At 33.1% G+C, this 22,187-nt stretch overlaps 1 long non-coding RNA gene across 1 annotated transcript in view; it reads right to left on the bottom strand.

Annotated features, from left to right (window-relative positions):
- Nucleotides 1-10,894: 10,894 nt before the first annotated feature.
- LOC110743176 overlaps nt 10,895-22,187 on the bottom strand; it is a 29,106-nt gene continuing 17,813 nt past the window's right edge. Inside the window, exon 5 of the long non-coding RNA XR_002521783.2 lies at nt 10,895-14,008. This is a non-coding gene — a long non-coding RNA (uncharacterized LOC110743176). The remainder of the gene's footprint in view (nt 14,009-22,187) is intronic.

Here is a 22,187-nt window from a genome sequence, read left to right as displayed (position 1 = left end):
GGTGTGATCTCGGTTCATTGAAATCCCAGGTTCAAGTGATTCTCCTGCCTCAGCCTGCCGAGTAGCTGGGATTACAGGCACCCACCAGCACTCCTGGCTAATTTTGGTATTTTTAGTAGAGACAGGTTTTCACCATGCTGGCAAGGCTGGTCCCAAACTCCTGACCTCAAGTGATCTGCCCACCTCGGTCTCCCAAAGTGCTGGGATTACCGGCGTGAGCCACCATGTCGAGCCATGTATTAGGGTTTTTGTTTTTGTTTTTTAAGCTGAGAATGGTTCCTAGAGTTCTTACTTGGTTTACAATAGGATAATTTTCCCTCACCTGAGATACGAAATGTAAAAGGAGAGGTCTTTGGAGGAAGATATCATTTCTGTTTTGAATGTATTGTGTCTCATATGTCGACAAGACACCCAAAAAAGAAACATCCAGCAAGCAGTTGGAAAGAACAGGTTATGTGCAGATCATTTACAGGTACTGCAAAGCAACCTACAGTATTGTTTATGAATGAAAACTATCAATATAACTAGTAGCATTTTTTTAAAGGCCCCAAATTAATCTTACTTGCTTTGTTCACACAGATTGACTTGACTTATTAAGCAAACTAATTATATAAAAGCAAAATAAACCAGAAAGTGAACAATTATTATCTTAATAATATGTGACAAGTGAAAACACACCCACATACAAAGACTAGTGTTCTCAGCTGTTTTTTTTTTAACAGCATGTTTTAAATCCAATCTCATATAATTTGTCTATATTGATATATTATTTATGTATTGGTAGTGATAGCTTTAATTTTATACATTTTGATGTGCTATTGCCAGACCTTTAAAAATTTAAAATACAGATTATGATCAAAATAGCTATAGACGTCAAGCTTTAAATAATCTGAGATAAAAAGTATTCATTTTGAAAATAATACTCAATAGAAATGCATCCAGGAATTTTTCAATTTAAGTTATGGGCCTGAGTATATTTAACCAAAAATAAATAGCAAAGAGCTTTTACTTTTAATTGTATTGTAGAATATAAAAGGTATATATGTGTTTCCTTTTCCTTCTGCAAGAATTCTTAAAAAAAAAAAAAAAGGAGGCTCTTGAAAAAGACAAGACAAAATGCTGAAATAATGGAAAGTCTTATAACAGAGTATCCTCTGTATCCTCAGCCCAAGAGTTCTTTCCTGACACAAGCATAAACATTTTGAATCCAAACTACAAGTGTTCATCTGTTTAAAGGAAACAGTAGTAATTATTAATACCATTGATCTGCCTATTATTTATTATTCATTGCTCTGAATGATCAAGTATAAATTCAGTTTTATCATTAGTGACATTTAATGAGGATGTTAATAAAAATATTTTGTTGGTGCTTTCTAACATAGCTAGAACAAATAAAGAAAGTGAATTTGGAAAGTGTAAACAAAATTACCATGCAGTTAAGATCCCCTGGTTCTATAAAGAATCAAATCCAAAATTCTTAATCTTTCTTACCCAGCTTGCTCTACTGAAGTGCTCAGAAACATAACTTTAAAAACTGTCTCTTTCTCTTTTATAGATGTAAGATGCTTGCTGATCTGAGATAGTTTTTTTCACAAATATAATGAATAATACCAACGTACCAAACTTTTTGGGCTTTTCTTCTGATGGAAAGCATAATTATAAACAACCACCTGACAAGCTTTATCTGAAAGTGCAACGATACCTGATAATTTCCCAGAGTGTAACTTATAATGTACATCATCACACAGCATTAAAAAAATAAAATTGTCTCATAACATCTTTTGGTTGCTTCCTAACATGATACTGCACTGTTCCTAAAGTTATCTAATAGTGATTAATTGCATGATTGTTTTCATAGTTAATATGTGAATCCCTTACATGAATATCTCTTTGTTTTATTTTAATTCGAATGCAATTTTGATAAGCCAGGATATTTTAGGAAAGATATTTTATAATATTTTCAATCTACTACAAACTCCAACATATAAAATTTATAAGTAAATACAGAGACATAATTTTCAAGTTGCCTAAATGGTTTAAAATACTGTGTTTATAATTATCATGAAGGAAATAATAATATATTGATGCTTTATGTAACAGTAATTTTGAATTCTTCTGAAAGATATAACAGACTAATTTTACTGGAGACACTGTTCATTAACTTTGTAATTAGAGATAACTTGGTCAGGACACCATCTTTAACTTTGTATAATGATACATTTAACTGTTCTGTATTCTATAGGCTAAAGAACTTGATACATCTATTTTTTTTAACATTTTACTTATTTTTCCTGAATATGTGTTTTAAAATCCTTACAGCATTTCCAGTTGAATTATATCTATACATTGCTATGTTTTTAAATTTGGAAACTTCATTTTATTTATTTCATAGTCTTTGTGTTTTATTTAAAAAGAATAAAATTTTGCAACCTATGTAATCCTCTATCTCTAACTGGACAAACCAATTCAAAAGCATAATATAAAATTTTCTTGAATGACATCTGAACAGTGTTGTCAGTACGTGAAGACTGTGGGAAGATATTCCTCAAGAAATTGTAAATAAGGGAAATTAGACTATTCTTTCAAATTTAAGTTATATATTTAACAGATTGGGGGGATGGAGAATAAATGAATTCCAAAAGCATCAACTAGAAAATACTATATAACACTTTGTAAATACTTCTTTGAAGAGCTTCCTTTAATTACACTTGTATACTCGACAAGCTGGGCTGTATCGGCATGTTAAAATGGTGACATATACAATGGCATAAGAATGCAAAATAACAGTCTTATGCAGTAGTCTCAGTATTCTAGTCTTTTTGATAAACTCTTCCTTATATTAGTATAGTTCTTCAAATTACCTTAGCTGAGGGACTTCTCTTGAAACCATCTGAATATCCTTTCCCTTTGACTAAATTCTGGTTCAATTTCATAGTTACTTGGTTTTGAGGCTGTGTAGCTTGGCTGCAAGCATTGTAATATTCATATATACACACTTTGATATTCTGATCCTTATGCGCCTTAATAATCTGACTACTAATCAAAATTGGTAGGGTGCACTTTAGTTCATCTCTATCCAGCTCTTTCAGAAAGATCAGCAATATGTAAAGATACAAAAACATAAAATTAGCCCTCCTTTATTTGATAAGAAATTAGATATGCATTCTGTTAACTTCTATTTTAATGTTGGGGAGATGAGATGAACTAGGATATCTTAGGGACAGGGTTAGCTACTGAACCACTAAAGAAGACTTTTTCAAAGAAAACTTTATTAGTCATGAAATTTTTCTAGTGGAGTCTCGTCATTTTAAGATGTCAAAGTTTCCGTGTTTAAATTAAGATAATAACTTTATTACAATATTGTAATTCCTTGAGGACAGGGCTCAAGGAAATTCCGGTATCCATGTATAATGACGAAGCATTATTTTGTGTAGTTAGGCATTTTTAACATAAGATCGCTTTAACTTCTCACTTGTCTCCAATGAGGTAAGTGTTATCCATAATTTTATAGATGTTTTACCTGAAGCTAAGAGGTAAATAACTTGTCCAAGGTCACAGCTAGTAAATTACCAATGGAAAATTTGAATCCAGGCTATGAGATGACAAAGTTAGTGTTAAACTGCTACACTATGCCTCTGGGAGCTTCCTGGATTATAAAGTAGATATCACCACAAATTGTCCCTAAAAGCGAACAGGGTGTACATGTGAATCACCAGATAACATCAGTGTTCTTTATGATTGCCAGCCTGCCACAGTCTTGCAAATAATATATCTGAAGCAGGAACTAGGTAGTCTAACACATACTAGAAATTCCACAACTATTTGTTGAATGAGTTAATAAATTTGCTAAATTTTGTGCCAATCACATTTTATCAGGAAACTTTTCGTCAAATTTTCACACAGTAGCCTGATCATCATTATAAGCATCTTTCATGATTAGCTATTTTCCAATTTGTAATCCTAGTCTGGCAAAAATGTCAAATACAATGAAATGGCCAATACCTGATAGTTTTCCTGGACAAAAAATGAAAATTATGTATATTTAAATCTAATGTTTACCTCACATTTTATTTTTTTGTTGTCTAAGAAATTTTGAGTGACTTTCCAAAGTTCAGTAATCTCATACACATATTTACACATTTATGACCATTTATTTTTTTGTAATAACCTCTGATAATCCATTCATTAAGATATAATACATTCTTTATTTCTATAACAATATTATTCATTATACATATTCTATATTGTCTTTTGAAGTTTTTAAAATAGAAATCCTGTCCTAAAACACATTTATGTGGGATCTCAAGAATCATTATCATTGTAGTGTAACTGTTCAAAATGAAACTTAATTTATAAGATGACATATATTGAAAAGTTGAAGAAATATAATTGAATATAAGAAAAAATGTTAACTGAATAATTATTAATATAATCAAAATAAAGGAGACTTTTAATGTATCTTTCTGCTACTCATTGTATAGAATTTCAAAATATACTTCAAAATTAACTTAGTGAACTGGACTAATTCTTCAAGATTTCCATGCACTTAAAAAAATTAATAGACCTTAATTTTTGAAGCAGATTTATGATTACAGCAAAACTAATCAGAAAGTGCAGAGTTCCTGTACATTCTTTCTGTAACAATCTGAATGTGTTCCTTCAAAATTCATATGTTGAAATCCTACTCCCAATGTGATGATATTAGGAGGTGGCACCTCTGTGAGATAATTAGGTCATCAGCGTGGAACCCTCATTAATAAAATTAGTGGCCTTAGAAAAATAAAAGGAACCCCAGAGAGCTCTCTTGCCCTCTTTCTGTATGTCAGGATACAAAAAGACAGCAGTCTGCAATCCAGAAGAGGGCTCTCACGGCACATCACCATTCTAGCAGCCTGATCTGTGAGAAATAAATTTTTGTTGTTTGTAAGCCACCCAGTCTATGGCAGTTTGTTATAGCAGCCCAAACTAAGACACCCTCTTCAAGCACACTTAGGCTCTATCACCATCAGTATCCCTCAAGAGTGTGGTACATTTATTACGATCCAAGAAGCAATATTGATACATCATTATCAACCAAAGTCCATAGTTTACACTAGGGTTCACTCTTAGTTTTATACTTCTTATAGATTTTGACAAAAGTATAATGACACATATCTGCCATTGCAGTTTCATTCAGAATAATTTCATTATCCTAAAAATTCTCTGTGCTCCACCTATTCAACCTTCTCTTCTCCCCAAACCCTAGTAACCACTGAGTTTTTAACTTTCTCCACAGTTTTGCCTTTTCCAAAATATTATACAGTTGTAATTATACAACATGCTGACTCTTCACATTGTCATATTTCACTTAGAAATATAATTTAAGGTTCTTCTATGCAGTTTTGTGGCTTGAGAGCTCATGTATTTTCCACACTGAATAAAAATCTCACTGTATTAATGTACCAGAATTTATTTATCTGTTCACCTGTTGAAGGACATCTTGGTTGCTTCCCAGTTTTAGGAAATATGAATAAAGCTGATATAAACATTCGTATGCAGGTTTTTGCATATATGTAAGTTTTCAGCTTATTTGGATAGACACCAAAGAGCATAATTGCTGGATTGCATCGTGACAGTAAGGTTAGTTTTCTAAGAAACTATCAAATTGTCTTTTTGCATTTCCGCAAGCAAAGAATGAGAGTTTCTGTAGCTCTACATCCTCCCCAGCATTTTGTATTGTCAGTGCTTTGGATTTTAGCTGTTCTAATAGGTGTGTATTGGTATCTCATTGTTTTAATCTAATTATATGTTATGTTGAACATCTTTTCATATGTTTATTGCCATCTGTATATCTTATAAGCCCAACTTATAATTTTTTTCTTTCATGGACTGTGTCTTTGGTGTTTCATTTAAAATGTCATTGTCAAACACAAGGACACCTAAATCTTCTACGTTATTTCCCAGGAGTTTTATAGTTTCATGTTTTACATTTAGGTCTATGATCCACTTTGAGTTAATTTTCTTGTGGAGGATGTAAAGTCTATTTTTGAGGGGTTTTGGTTGTCTTTTTTATTTTTGTTTATGGATGTCCAGTTGTTTTGACACCCATTTGTTCAAAAGTCTATCCTTTCTCCAGTAAATTGTTATTTCTCCTTCGTCAAAGATCAGCTGATTCTATTTTTGTGAGTGCATTTCTGAGTTCTCTTTTCTCTTTCATTGATTTATTTGTCTATTCTTTCATTAATGTCATACTGTCTTGATTACTGTATTTTTACAGTAAGTTGTGAAGTTCAGTAGTGTCAGTTTGCCACTTAATTCTTCTTTTCCAATGCTGTGTTGGCTCTTCTGGCTCTTTTGCTTTTTCTTATAAACTTTAGAATTAGTTTGTCAACAGCCACAAGATAACTTGCTAGAATTTTTTTGGAATTGTGTCAAACCTGTAGCTCAATTTAGGAAGAATTGGCAGCTTGACAGTACTGAGTCCTTCTATCAATGAATGTGGAGTATTTCTCAATTTATTTAGTTTCTGTTTATTTCTTTATGTGGTTTCCTTCCAACAGATCTTATACATAATTTTAAAATATATACCTAAGTGTTTATGTTTTTGGTGACAATATAAGTGATCATTGTGTTTTTAATCTTGTTCATTCAAATTTTTCATTACTGATATACGAGAGCAATTGACTTTTGCATACTAACTTTGTGCTCTGAAACCTTGTCATATTCTCTGATTAGTTCCAGGAAGTTTTTGGAATTTTCTACATAACTAAGTATGTCGTCTTTGAACAAATACAGTTTAATTTTTTCTTCCCAACTTATATACCATTTATTTCCTTTTCTTATATTGTTGCATTCGCTAAAACTTTCAGTATAATGTTGATGAAGTGGTATGAGAGCAAACATCCTTGTCGTGTTTCTGACCTCAGCAAGAGCGCTTTTAATTTTGCACCATTAAATAGAATGTGAGCTGTAGGATTTTTGTAAAAATTATTTATCAAGTTTAAGAATTTTCTGTCTATTCCTAGTTTGCTGAGAGTTTTTAACCATGGGTGCTAGATTTCCTCAAACGCTTTTACCATTACTATTCATAAGGTCATGTGTTTTTTCCTTCTTTAGCCTGTTGATGTTATAGATTACTTAAACACTTTTCAAATGTTGAAGCAGACTTGCATATCTGGAATAAATTCCACTTGGTCATATATAATTCTTTTTATGTATTGTTGAATTTGATTTTTTATATTTTAGATGTTTATTAATCTTTTTAAAAAATCTCCACACTAACTGTGTTGTAATCTTTGCGATGGATATGTACACAGAAAGAAAATTGAGGTCCAAGACTCTCAAAAAGGGTTTGGTTGGAGTAACATAAAAGCCAATGCCCTCTCAACACACCGGAAACTGTTCTTTTTGTTGTGCTTACCAGAGTGACAGCGTGCCTCCCCTGTGGGTAAAGAAGTCCAGGACCCCTCGAGGCCTTTCTCTTGAAAATGATATTATAAAAGGAGGACACAAGTTTGTGTTTTAAAATATAAACCATGTTATATTTAACAGGTATTTATTGAGTGTCTCTTTTCTACTGGGAGCTGGAAGAACAAGGAAGACTGTGTGTGTGGAGTTCGAACTGTGTTGTAATGCATCCACATAGACAGATTAAATACAATGACAGAGGGCTCAGAACTCTGGGCGCATGGCAGAAAGACTGGCAAACTCGACCTGAGAAAATGAAAGAAGACTTCACAGAAACACTGGCATTTGTGATGGATTCAAAAACTGATAAAATTTGCCACGAAAGAAGAATTAAAAAGGCATTTCAAACATTAAAAAAAAGCGTAAGAATACCATGGAGCGTGAAAGTTAATGTGGATTCTCAAATGGAGAAAGTGGGATAATGAGGCAGTGAGCCTTGGCTACAAAGTCACACTGAGGCTTGGTAGCAAAGGCCCTTGTGGTACCCTCTAAGGAATTTAAATTTATATGCTTCCAGTGATAAGGATTTAAATATCCTAAAGCCAAACTTTTTTTTCCTGCCATTGTATCAATTAATTTGCAAAATTTTGCTAACAGAATATGTGAAAACCTGACTTACAGTACAAAGTAATTATTGCCATGTTGTAAAAACAATCAGAAACCACCAGTCATATACAGTTGTTATCTGCATTATCCTATCTCCAGAGACAGTATATTCTTTTGTTCCATTTTTTATAGTATTTTTGTGCATGTATCAAGGGCATAATTTCTATATCCTGTGTGCTATTATTACTTATTCTCATGCTTACAATGGTACTTAAAGCATTTTGTGTCATCTAATTTGGCATCCGATAGCATGCCTTGTTGCTGAGACATTTTTGCAACATATCAGCAAAACTTTAAATATTATCAATCCGCTTAGTAAATTTAAATAATATTTTAAGATATTTTCATTTTATAATCTAAATGGACTTTCCTGTTGATTGATTGTACTTGCAATCAGAAGACAGCTTGTTCTTCAGCATTGGGGGCAATGTGGAAATGTCTCGAGCATGGAAAACATGTCTTATAAGTGAGAAGTGCACAATATTAAAGATGGAAGGTCCTTTAGAGATGGCTTAATGCAATAGTATTTGCTTATTTAAAGAAAGGCAATGCAAGCAAATAAGTAGCCCAGTCACAGAACTAATTATTGATAGAGCTAAACTAAGCCCGAAGTGTTATTTCCAGACAGCTCTGTGCTCTATTGTTCAAGCAGGTATTTTATAATCGCCACTGGCTATCATCAATTATTTCTTCCTTGAAGACCAAAGTTGTAAGTGCTAACTCCAAGTTAAGAATTTTTGACGATGGAATGTAATGTAAAGGCTTGAAATGAGGATGTAGATGTTTTGTTTGGGAAAGAATTTTTCCCTTTCTTTCTGTGTAAAAATCAAGTGAAGTAAAACTCAGATTTTCAGGGCATAATGACGAAAAACTTTTTTTTTTAAGACTGAGTTTCGCTCTGTCGCCCAGGCTGGAGTGCAGTGGCACGATCTCGGCTCACTGCAAGCTCTGCCTCCTGGGTTCATGCCATTCTCCCGCCTTAGCCTCCCGATTAGCTGGGACTTCAGGTGCCTGCCACCACGCCCAGCTAATTTTTTGTATTTTTAGTAGAGACGGACTTTCACCGTGTTAGCCAGGATGGTCTCGATCTCCCGACCTCGTGATCTGCCCAACTCGGCCTCCCAAAGTGCTGGGATTACAGGCGTGAGCCACTGCGCCCAGCCAAAAAACTTTTTAACTACTATTTTGCCATTCCAAGATCTGAGTTAAATTTTGATTTTTAAAGCATTGCTTCACAACTAGCTTGTACTGTATCATCGGTCTATAAAAATTGGGGTAATAATAGTCACTAAGATGCAGGTAAATGTTGTGTAAAATATTGATAAAACGTTCATTTTCATTACTAAAATTACTTGACCTGAAATGTGTGACTTAATTTACAATGAGAATACAGTAACAATGCGTTTTTACACAGGGCCGATGGTTTCAGATTATGTCTGCAATTTAATTTTAGAGTATGAAACTTAAACTTCATTAATTTGTTCCAGGATCTGCAACAGCAATTGATGGTAAGGAACTTTATCTAAGATAGTGTATACCAATCCATTTTTCTTTTCATAAATAGGCCTTTAGTGGAAAGTCAATCTGTGAATAAAAGAAAAAAAGTAAATAAAAAGGAAACAAAATTTCTCAGGAAACAATCTTTGCTCTGACCACTCAACTTTGTAATGTAGCAGCTTGTAATATACTTTCTATTAAAAATTCTTAAGGGAAAAAGAGATACAACCCACTGCGGCTTCAGCATAATAGTAAGAGTGAAAGTAAATATTAATAGATAAAAAACGAAAACAGCAGCTCAATAATCTTAAACTCAAAAAGTGTTTTCTTGCTGTATCGTATGGTGAACATTATAATGCATTTCTAATTTATTTTATATAATCTTCTCTAGAATGTCAAAGGGACACATAAAGTTGATTATTCCCTTACAAACATCGTTGACACACATTGCCCATTTTAGGGGGCTGAAATTCTGTTTAGTGTTGAATGGCTATCCTACCAATGTCTGAATCACATGGTTCAAATGTTGCATGGCAGCAAGTAGACCTCTATAAGAAATTAATGTAACAATACAAACTTCCATTGAATATGTATTATTCTCCTGTGATAAGTAGGATTTAGATCTGTCTCTTATTAAAGGAATAAGGTGAGTGGGAGGAAAGAGTTAAGACAGGAGGGACTAGGCCGGGCGCAGTGGCTCACGCCTGTAATCCCAGCACTTTGGGAGGCCAAGGCGGGTGGATCACGAGGTCAGGAGATCGAGACCATCCTGGCTAACATGGTGAAAGCCCGGCCCTTACTAAAGATACAAAAAAACTAGCCAGGAAGGTAAAAAGCACCTGCAGTACCAGCTAACTGGGAGGCTGAGGCAGGAGAATGAATGAACCTGAGGAGCCTGCAGCATTTCTCAAGATAGTGCCACTGCACTCCAGCTGCTCATGAGCAGAGTGAGACTCGGTTCTCAAAAAAAAAAAAAAAAAAAAAGGAGGGACTAGAAAGTAATTTCCCATTAATGAGATAAAATAATTATAAGAATAAATTGTTTTCATAATATTAAGTAAAATAAGAGTAAGAAGAAGTAAAATGTATTATGTGAGTAAGTGAGACAGTGGAGTGGAGAACTGAGTTGCTAATGGTTCTCTTGAAAATATATAAACTACATGAACATGGAGAGTATGCTCATTTTCATGCATTGCCTTCGGATAGACCATCTTCTCTCCAAAGCCCATGTCATACCCCTCATACCCATTCCCCAGCGCCTAGCCAGTTGTGGGCGCTCAATAAATATTAAACAAACAAAGCACAAAGTATTTTCAAACAGTTTAGAATTCACAGGAATCTATAATATTGTTATTATAATTTAACATTTATTGAGGGTCAACAGCATGACTTAGTCAACATGTGCAAATAAGTTATTTTATAATACATATTAAGCAAATAATTAAATACAATTGTGTTAACTAAATCTTGTTTTACTTCATTGATTTTAAATGAAAAATTGTTTCCCTCTTTTGTTATAACTTTGATACACCAAGAAATATGAACATTCATTATATTCAAATGGATAAAATTTTCTCAGAGAAATCATGACTCTTAGATATTATTAACATTCACTTGAAAGTACGGAATAAACCTACAATCAGTACACATCGCAGATTTTAAAAGGACCAGTGCATACACAAAGAAGAGAAGAATCTGATAAGGTGGATGAGGACAGTGACAGATTTACAAAACTTGCAATAGCACTTGGGTTTTGCCTGGTGTTGTGACAATGTAAAACACTATTACAATTACATAGGGAACCATTGTTTACAGAATAGTATCAAAAGCAAAGAAAGAAACTCTTCAAGTGGACACAAATTAGCCTATTTATGAATTTTGAAACATTCCTTAATTTAAGGCAAAGTTGAATCTTTTATTATAGTGAAGTGAACTCTGATACATTTACGATCAACAGGCTCCAACTTTACACTTAATAAAATGTTTACTAATTATGTTAAAATTTATTCTTGATGGTTAGTAGACAATCAAATTTTATTTAATTTCCCAAAAATATTTTTTTGTCCTGTTTCTACTTAATTGACTTTCGAAGTGACTTTTAATTGTTAAGAGAATTGAATACTACGCTATTGTGTAATAAAACTTTCAACTTAATTTTGAGATACTGGAATATCCATAAGTATCTAAGTCCAGAGATTCAATATGCACAATTATACTTAGATCACAAAGTATACTTAAACTCCATTAAGAGTTACAAAAATCATATAATTTTTCTAAATAAAGTGTACATGTTCAAACAAATAAAAATAAATCTTTAAAGAGGATTTAACCATATTTCAATGAATTATAAACTAGTAATAGATTATTTATACTTCTGAAGATAACTAAAAACTACATAAGAAAGCAAAGTATACAAGTCTTAAAGCATTATGCACAACTATTAGAATAATATGAGAAAATTTATAGAATGTCATTATCACTTCTCATACTACACAAAATATCTATTTTTCATATCAGTTATTAGTAATATACTATCATACAAATATGCAAAATATCCAAATATATTATTTCCTGTGATTATGGTTGAAAATTATGAGGCCATTGTCATACAATATTTAAAATTGAAATGATTTACTAAGTCAATATAAAAATAGCCATTGAAAGAACCTCATCTTTTTCACACAATCCAAGAGCCTAAGCTTTGATAAGATAAAAAAGAAGATTTTAGTAGACAAAATTATAAAATCATCTGAAGGAGTAAGATCATATCTCTATGAACCATTTCCAGTCTCTTGTCCACTAGAGGAGACATTATAGAATTAATGAAACTGACACCAATGTGATGATAAGAAGAAAGAAACAATCTGTTTTCAAATCAGTTGTCTGTTTGGTACTATTATTAGCGTGGGTGTTTCATATTCTAGTCAATTTTCTTTTGATATACTGTGGCTATGAAAACAACCTATGAATGTCATGAGTAATCAGCACTTTTATACTAGAGCGGGAAAGCTATAAACTCAATGAAATCAAAGTAGTTTGGTAATTTATGTCATCTGTATTGAAATTGATTTTATAAGAAAAGAAAAAATGCCTAAGTATGTGTTACATGCTTATCTAGAAGTTTAAAAATTTTCATATCCTTTCACATATGTTTTCATGTTTGACCTGTACAACATCTTGTCAGATAGGCAGGTCAGGGATAATTATCTTTATTTTTTAAAGCATAAATTTAGACTCAGAAACATGTGTAACTGAACACACTGAAATTAGGATCCAGTGTTTCCACTTTATGTTTCAGAAACTAAAATTCCACTCTTCTTCAGAAAGAAACCGACAGAAACATCTACTGAATTGTAAAATTTCAGAGTCCCCAGAAGCCAAAATAAATTGGAAAACATTTTCCATGCAATTATAATGGGATTTTATTTTGAAAAGCCCAAGGAAATAAATTCTTAACCAATCTTTTTACTTAACTGAATTCTTAACTTTAGTTTATTTATTTGGCATGTGAGGGATTGAAGGATTTTCTTGATATATTTATGTCAAAAGTTCTTAACTTCTGATATTAGAATTTCATAAATTTAATTGCATCTCAAATTTGAAGGAGAAATCATTTAGACTTTGTTCTTGACAAAATTATTGCAAGTTCTAATTTAATTTATTATAATAAATATAGTATTATTATATAAAAGCAAAGACATGAGGGAACAACAATTAAAATTATTAGCACACTTGAGCTCTAAGCGAAACCACATCACTTTAAATGTTTTAAGTTTAGTGTACTATAGCATTTTTCTCAAGCAGAGTCTGGAGTGATCTATTTATGATATAGCTACATAAATAAAAGAAAATTCATTAACTATTTTATATCATTATAGTTTACAACACTGAAATTTCAGACCTCTTGGGAGAATGAATAGTTGAAGGCATAATATGTCATATAATATACTCCACTTACTTTTGCTGTTGTTTTCTTCATTTTAACTTTTACATATTATTTTTTCAAGCAATAGAAATAGTTGCTGCATATATAGGATTGGGCTATCTTTATTTTTCAAATTATGATCAGTAAGGTGGTGTTAAAACCACAAATCAAATAGGAATATGTCTACCAGTTCCCCTGGATCATTGTCTTATTCCCAACAATCTTCAGCATGTCTCCTGATGTAATTAAGCAGTTTGTAGAGTTTTCCTGTTCAGAACTGATATTCAAAGTTTAGTTACACAAAAGAAAGACCAACCCAGATTGCTGTCTCACATTCTCCCTGGCACAGAAATACATGCAAGGACAGTGATAAAGAGCAACAGACTTAAAGGTTATTGTCTTCCGCCTGTCTGAATCCAGTGCTTTCCTCCGCATGCTGTTGTCTTTCTAAAGAAGATAATGTCAACCTCCTTCATTTTTTTTTACCTTGCTCCACTGTCTTGGTTGTTTTCTCTTCCTTCTTTCCAGGTACAGCTGCAAAACAAAGATAAGGTTTAAAGAAGAGTTCCAGACAGAAATACTGCTTCTGCTCAAAAAAAAAAAAAAAAAAAAAAAAGCATTTTGGAGTTATTTTAATACGAAATTTTTCTTTTACACAAGTTATTTTGAAGCTTCTTAAACATTTCTCATTTCTCTAATAATGCAATTGAAACCAGATTTTATATCTAAAGAATTAGAGAAAAAAGTGACAATCCTTTGCATTCTTCTGCCTACATTTCTACAATTGTATCTGATTTATTCCTTTACACTCCGCTTTGAGAAACAAGCTCTACATAGAATTCCACTTGACAGGACTATGATTAATCTACTTACATTCCAGGTTATTGCTGGAGTCACTTAGTGTCTTGTAAATGTCAACTAGATGCTCCTTTAAATTCACACTTAACATGGTTTAATCAGCTGAAAGAATAGTGTAGTCATGCTTTAGATTCATTTAAATATTAAATGAAACTATCCCAAATCATCAGTAACCCAAAAAGGATTATCTGGGTGCTGTAGCCTTTCTCTAAGATGTTTTGCTCTCAGTGAAGTATTCACTGTTTACCTATTTACAGTAGTTGACAGTCGAAGAGTAGAACAGTACAAATTATTCACTCAGAATTGGTGCACCCCATTGAAAGAACTAATTCAAGAAAATATTCAGAGTTCATTAGCAACCGTTAGATGAAAGATTGCTGAGGAACTGATTACTGCTATTGCACCCAAGTATCATCCCACATAGAACTGCAAGAGGAAAAAACACAACTTTAAAATGAAGAAATGTGTCTGTAGCCAACTTAACCCATCGATGAAACTTAGAAACATTCATTCATATCAGGACATCCAGACATCTTGTGCTTCCTGATGAGGTGCCATGTGGCATATACAGTATCATCTCTAAAGTATTATTTCCACAGTATCTAACTGAAATTTAGCTAAGCCAGATTTAGCTTTCAGTTTAATCAAATACAGGGTGTACAGAACATGTTAAACCATATTGTGAAGAAATAATCAGACCAATCCAAAATGTCTATAAGGTAACTGTCCTGATCTTTCAGAAAAGACAATGTAATTAAGAAGGAAAGAAGGAAGGAGGGAGAGAGGGAGAGAGGGAGAAAATGAGGTGTATTTCACTTTTAATTATATCTGTTGAAACAAAAAGATATCCAAAAAATTGAATATGCACTGGTTAGAAAAAATAACTTATATTTCCAGGAAAGTAACCTATTATTTTACCCAGTTATGACCCAAAAATAGAGCAAACCATATGACTGTGAAGTAAGGAAAATGTTAAACTAAAAAGCAAATAGATATGTATGAACCTCACAAATCACACCTGTAGAGAAATCTTATATAACACAAGGTATTATAGGGTAAATGCCAATGAATGCTATGTTCTTTATTTTCCTGTTTTTGTTAGATTATAGTCAGTATTAGGGTTAGGGCAGTGGGAAGGGTTAAGCAAGTTGGCCTTTAATGCTGAAATAAAGGCACAAGTCCCAAGATACTCCTGAGATGACTTTCCAGAACTGATTTATTACCAGAAAACAACTATGCAGTTTAGCCTGGAATTATCAAATTCCCTTGAAGGGCAACCACAATTCTGGTTATTCTAATGGATTATATGTCCTAGAAGAAGGAGCAATGAATGTTTTAGAGTGTATAGTCCAGTTTTACCACTGAATTGCTGCAAAAATGAGTGCATATTATTTTACCTTGAGCCTTACTCTTTATGTTAAAAACACAGATCGTGCTACAAGGGCTGTTTTAAGGTCTAAGTGAAAACAATTTAAGAAAATCAGCCCAGTGGCAGCCATATAACCCAGTAAATAGAAGCTGTTATTATTTTATGTACTTCTGCCTAAAACACAATCATCTCACTTTTACAAGCTAACACCTATTTATTCATCCAATCTTATTTTAGGGCTAAAATACGTTTTCTTTAAAAGGCAAATTAAATTTGAAAAATAAAGAAAATTTCTACAAAAATAACATTAACATTGTTCATAGATGAGTTAGACGTAGGTAAGGAGTAAAGTGCAATGTAGAAATAAATATCTGAAGAAATAGCCTGGAATTCACCCTAGAGAAACAAAAAGATGGAAAATATACAAGAAGTTAACAGACCTAGAGAAGATATAATTCATCTTAACATACATGCAATTGAACTTATAAAATAAAAGATTAGAGAATGTGAGGAAGAAGTGATATTTGAAGAGATAATGGCTAAAACTTCTCCAGAATTTCAGACACTAGCAATAGGATTCTGGAAGCACAAGAAATCTAAGTAGGGAAAGGATGTGCTAATTTCATTCATATCTTTCCCTTACACTGTAACAATAAAATAAAATAAAATAATTTTCTTATAAATTGAATAAGTCCTAATATTGTCTCTTAGAAAAATATCATCTTTCTATGTAGTAGTATCACATGTTGGCTTTAATTTCAGTCTTTCCTGATACCTAATAATGCCACCTGCTTCTCATATACTTATTGGCATTTAGAAAACTTCTTCTGTGGAGTGCCTCTTTAGATTATTGCCTAATTTCTTAATGTTTTTTAAATTGATTTGTATGCATTTGTAATATTCTAAATGAGTCTTTTTAAAGATATATATATATACACACACATATGTATACATATACTGTAAATGTCTTCTTCCACTTACATTTTTCATTCTGGCTTACATTAACAGGAGTTTTAATGGTAATTAAATTCAATTTATCAGTCTTTCCTTTGTCACTCATGCTTTTTGTATTCTATTTAAAAAGATTTCCCTCCACCATGGTTATATTTTAAATTTTCCACATTTTTTCCTAGTAGCATTATAATTTTTAATCATTTAAATTTAGAAACCCAATGCACTGAATTATTATTGTGTATGACATTGTGAGATAAAAGTTTACTTTTTTCCTTACTGATACCACTCAGTCTTAATTACTACTGTAGGTTTAAGATAATTCTTGATATCTACTACTACAAACCTTCCAGTTTGATCTTGTTCAGGATTGTCTTGGCTATTCTTAGACATTTGCTTTTTCATATGAAAATCGAGCCAGCTTATCAATTTAAATAAAACAATAGCAACCACAAGAAATCTGCTAGAATTTTGACTGGGATTATGATGAATCCATAGATCAATCTGAGAATCGATATTTTTACAAAATCAAGTCTTCTGATTGGTGAAAATAAAATATCCTTCCATTGAGTTTTGTATTCCTTAATTTCACAAATGTGTTAAAATGTAAGAGATCTTCAAGAATGTTATATATAATTTGTTACATTTATCTCGAGGTATTTTATGGATTTGATGCTATCATATTAGAACAGCATCGTAGTCATCTTTCACTTTATTTTCCAAAGTTTTGCTCTTGATTTCTAAAGCAAAGTTATGTTTCATTTGACAGTTTATGCAGAAAACTTGCTAGTTACTCAGTTGTAGCAATTTTCCTCTATAGATTGTTTTGAATTTTTTAAGGGGATAATCATATCATTTGTGAATAATGCATTTTACTTCTTACTTCTCTATTTGCATACTTATGACATCTTTTTCTCATCTTACTGCACTGGATGGAAAACCCACTATGGTGTGTGATAGAAGTGGTGATCGCAAACATCCTTATTTTGTTTTGACTAGCAGAGGGAAAATCTTTAATTTTTTCCATTAGGTATGATGCTTGCTAATGGTTTTTGCAGATGTTTTATCAGATTAAGTAAGTTTCTACTCTGGTGATGAATTATATCAAATGCATCTACTATGATGAATATAGTTTCCTTTTATTCTGGCTAATTACATCAATTTGCATGTATTTTAATTTTTTTGAGCTTGCATTTCTGAGATTAAGCCAAGCTGACTGCATTTTGTCTTTCATACGTACTAGCAGACTTAATCGCTAATATTTTGTTTAGACCTATGCCTCTAGGTTCACAAGAAATATATATATATATATGTTGCTCTAAATAAGTTTTGGTATTAAAGTAATTCTCACCCCATATAATGAGAGAATATTACCTCTTTTTCTATCCTCTGGAAAATTTGATGTAAGATTGGTGCTAATTTTTTCTTAAATGTTTGAAATAAATCACCAGTGAAACCATCTGGCTAAAATTGAGGGAGGGGAACAGAATTACAATTATAAATTTAAAATTTTAATTTTATTAAAATGTTTTAGTTTATTAGAAAATCTTTTTATTTGCTTATTATCTATAGAATCTATAATGATGATCTTTATTTCTGATATTGATATTTTATACCTTCTCTTTTTTTCTTAATATATTTTCATAAGCATTCACAATTTTTATTGTATTTTATTGATAATATTTTGACTTTTCCTGTTGTACTATTTGATTTCTAAATTAATAGCTTCTGCTCTTTCATTTATTTCTCTTCCTTCTACTTTCTTTGGGTTTAATTTTATGAATTAAAAAATATTGACTTCTTAGCTATCTGTTATTCATCCTTTTTCCTTTTCTGATGAATGTTTCTAAAAGCATATAAATTTTATCACACATTTGTTCATTAGATCTCCAAAATTCCACTTTTTTTCTTTGACTTATAGAATACTTAGAAACGTATTACTTACATTTACCATAGCACCTAGCATTGTTCCTAACATAATTAATTAATATAGATTTGTTTTGTGGTTAGATGTATCACTTGACAAAAGATATGTCTTGATAATAAATATTTTCATTTGAGAGAGAAAAGAGATCAGTTTCAATGTTAGTGGTTTTCCTGGAAAAGGAGATTTTAAGTGTAGCCAGTGATACATGAGGAAAGGCAAAGGAGTGGGAAAGACTTAGATGTTCCTAGAGGAAGTGTAGTTGGAGCAGAGGATTTCCAGAGAGGAGATAAGGGATAGTCTAAAACTAGAGAATAGGACCAAATGCAGAAACCTTTGAAAGCCAAATTAGAGCTACACTTTACAATGTACGCTATAAGAGGCTAGTAAGATATGTGGTGCCTGAGTCTATTCTATGAATGTTCGGTCTCATATCAACATGGAAATAAAACATTGACCATTTGTAACTATAAAAGAGCCACATAGGTAGGTATTCCTATTCATAATTCTTTTATTCAGAATAATCATTATAAGTATGTTTAGGAAATATGTGTTTTTTAGTTATTGTAATTGAATCCCCTGAAGAGTAAATGTCTCTCAGAAAACAACTGTAATGTGACTTACCTATAAAGACCAAATTTTCTTTCCAATGATAGGTTCATAATTCCTGGCACACATATTAAATAGAGGAGGCTAGTCCTTTAAAGCACTATGTTTTTTGTTGCTCACAAAAGATCACTGGAAATGCTGATTATCTATACAGAGAAGATGACATTTCACATAAAATGTTTATCCTTTCATTTCTGGTTCCAATGTAAAATTCATCAATTCTAATTCTATGAAGAGCAAACATTAGAAATAAATAGCTCATCTAAGTAAGTGAATTTTTGAACTGCCTGGAGTCAAAAGAAGACCGTCATCAATTTCTCTTTCTATACCACAAGATATCTGGAATATCCTTTAGTGCTGAGTGAAGAAATTCTCTTTTTTCTACATTTGTAGAAGCTTACTTAGAAAAAATAGATTCGTATTTCACACTTCAGAAATCAAAACTAATGAAAAGGAAACAAAGCAGTTAACACACTTGGAATGTAATGCCCGGATTAGGGCTATTCTTGAGCTAAATTGGGAGCTGGGACATTGGTTTTATTTAGTTTCAGGCATTTATTTCACTATTCTTCCCTACAATTTTCCTTCAGCACACAAATCTCCAATACAGTTGACATCCCTCCTTTTTTTCGCTATATCACCCATGGAGGCTCTTATGTATGCCCTTTATTAGCAGTATTAGCAGGTACTTTTTTTTTTTTTTTAATAGAGTTTTGCTCTTGTTGCCCAGGCTGGAGTGCAATGGCACAATCTTGGCTCACTGCAACCTCTGCTTCCTGGGTTCAAGCGATTCTCCTACCTCAGTGTCCCAAGTAGCTAAGATTACAGGTGCCCGCCACCACGCCCAGCTAATTTTTTGTATTTACTTATTTTATTATTATTATTATTATTACTATCATTATTTTGGTAGAGACAGGGTTTCACCATGTTGGTCAGGCTGGTCTTGAACTCCTGACCTCAGGTGATCCACCTGCCTTGGCCTCCCAAAGCATTGGGATTACAGGCGTGAGCCACCGTGCCCACCCTAGTAGGTACTTTTAAAGGAGAAGTGAGACTTGTCTGGAGGAGAAGTATGCTAGAATAGTGGTGAGGAAGTGAGAAGTGGTAAGAAAATATTGTGCAGTGGTTTGAAGTGTCTCTCATATGACACATATCACTTCCGAGAGGTAGACCTACAGCTGTAGCATGATGAACTATTATTTTCAAAGATATAAGAAACTGCCAGAAATATAAGAACTGTCCAGGATCTATTCAGATTTTACAGGTACTGCCTGGAGCGGTCATTGACTGAAACATTGGAATAAATCACTAATTATGAAAGAAAAAATATTGCATCAATTTGGTCTCCAGATACATATTATAGTGGAAAGAGGAAAGAGAGGTTTCTCATCAATTCTCAGGTGATGTTAACTACTTAACCTGTTCACAAGGCTATCACTTTCTGCTCCAATCTTCCTACAGTCTTCTAACATACTCGGAATTATGAACATAGCATTATGGGATTGTTGTAGCATAGAAAACAAGGCATGTCTAAAGATGAAGTTGGAAAGGATATAGGAGCCAGTTCTTGAGGCATGCTATATGCCATTTTAACAAGCTTGGATTTTAGTTTATGGAAAACTGGGGAACAGAGTATTAAATTTTAAGCGGTTTATTCAGTTTTGTGGTTTCACTGAAGTATTGTGGCTATTGGGATGTTCTACTACATGAATATTAGTGGAATAAAAATAAAAACATGAGGGCAGCATGAGGTTATTTCAGTTGTTCTGGCAGAAGACACTGAAGGCTTGAATTAGTATGGTAGTAATGGCTACAAATAAGAGAAAATATGCTCAAGAAACAGAAACAGTAAGTTGGAAAGAGAAAATGAGGAGTTTAGATTAAGAAAGGTTGAATGTGAAGGGGAATTTTTTTTTTCTTTTTTTTTTTTGAGATGGAGTCTCGCTCTGTCGCCCAGGCTGGAGTGCAGTGGTGTGATCTCGGCTCACTGCAAGCTCCACCTCCTGGGTTCACGCCATTCTCCTGCCTCAGCCTCCCAAGTAGCTGGGACTACAGGCGCCCATCACCACACCTGGCTATTTTTTTTGTATTTTTAGTAGAGACGGGGTTTCACCGGGTTAGCCAGGATGGTCTCTATCTCCTGACCTCGTGATCCGCCCGCCTCAGCCTCCCAAAGTGCTGGGATTACAGGCATAAGCCACTGCGCCTGGCCGTGAAGGGGAATTTTTTTTTTTTTTAAAGTGTTAGTTTTATTTTAAGTTCCGGGGTAGAAGTGCATGAAGTGCAGGTTTGTTACATATGTAAACGTGTGCCATGGTGGTTTGCTGCACCTATCAACCTATCACCTAGGTATTAAGCCCAGCATGCATTAACTTTTGGGAAGGTGATTTGAAGGTATTTATTGGGCAGTTGAACATACGAGCCTGAAATTCATATAAAACTGTGAGATGGGGACACAGGATTGAAAAAACTTCGTGATATAGGGCAGAGTTTCAACTTTGAAAGCAGATATATCTCAAAAGAAAATGGTACAGAATGAGAAGTTCAGAGGATTAATAATGAATTATGAGGAACACCAACAATTACCAGGCAACAAATGAAAGAAAAAACACAAAGAAGCCGGAAATAAAGGCCAACTATATGGAGAGAACCAGCAGACTATACTGTCATGGTAACCCAACAACAGAGAAGTTTGGAGAAGAGACAAAGTAATAAATGCAATGAGAAATCTAGTAACATGAGGATGGAAGGGTTCTGTTGGCTTAGCAATGATGATGTCATCAGCACTGGCTGGAGCTTCAGTGGCATGGCAGGGGCAGGAGCTTAGTCTTTGTAGAAGGCCAGAGGCAGCACTAGGACTCCAGCATTCAGAAAGCTGGCTAACATGGGAAGGAGATAAAATGGTAGAGAGACAGAGAGAGAGACACAGAGAGAGAGAAAGATGTAAATCAAGGAAATGAAATAATTTTGAATCAGGGAAAAAACATTTCCAAGATGAGGAA

Source organism: Papio anubis, chromosome 6 (assembly GCF_008728515.1).
Source record: "Papio anubis isolate 15944 chromosome 6, Panubis1.0, whole genome shotgun sequence".
Taxonomy (NCBI): Eukaryota; Metazoa; Chordata; class Mammalia; order Primates; family Cercopithecidae; genus Papio; species Papio anubis.
The sequence above is the reverse complement of the archived record's forward strand: the minus strand, read 5'-3'. Positions and strand labels throughout refer to the sequence as shown.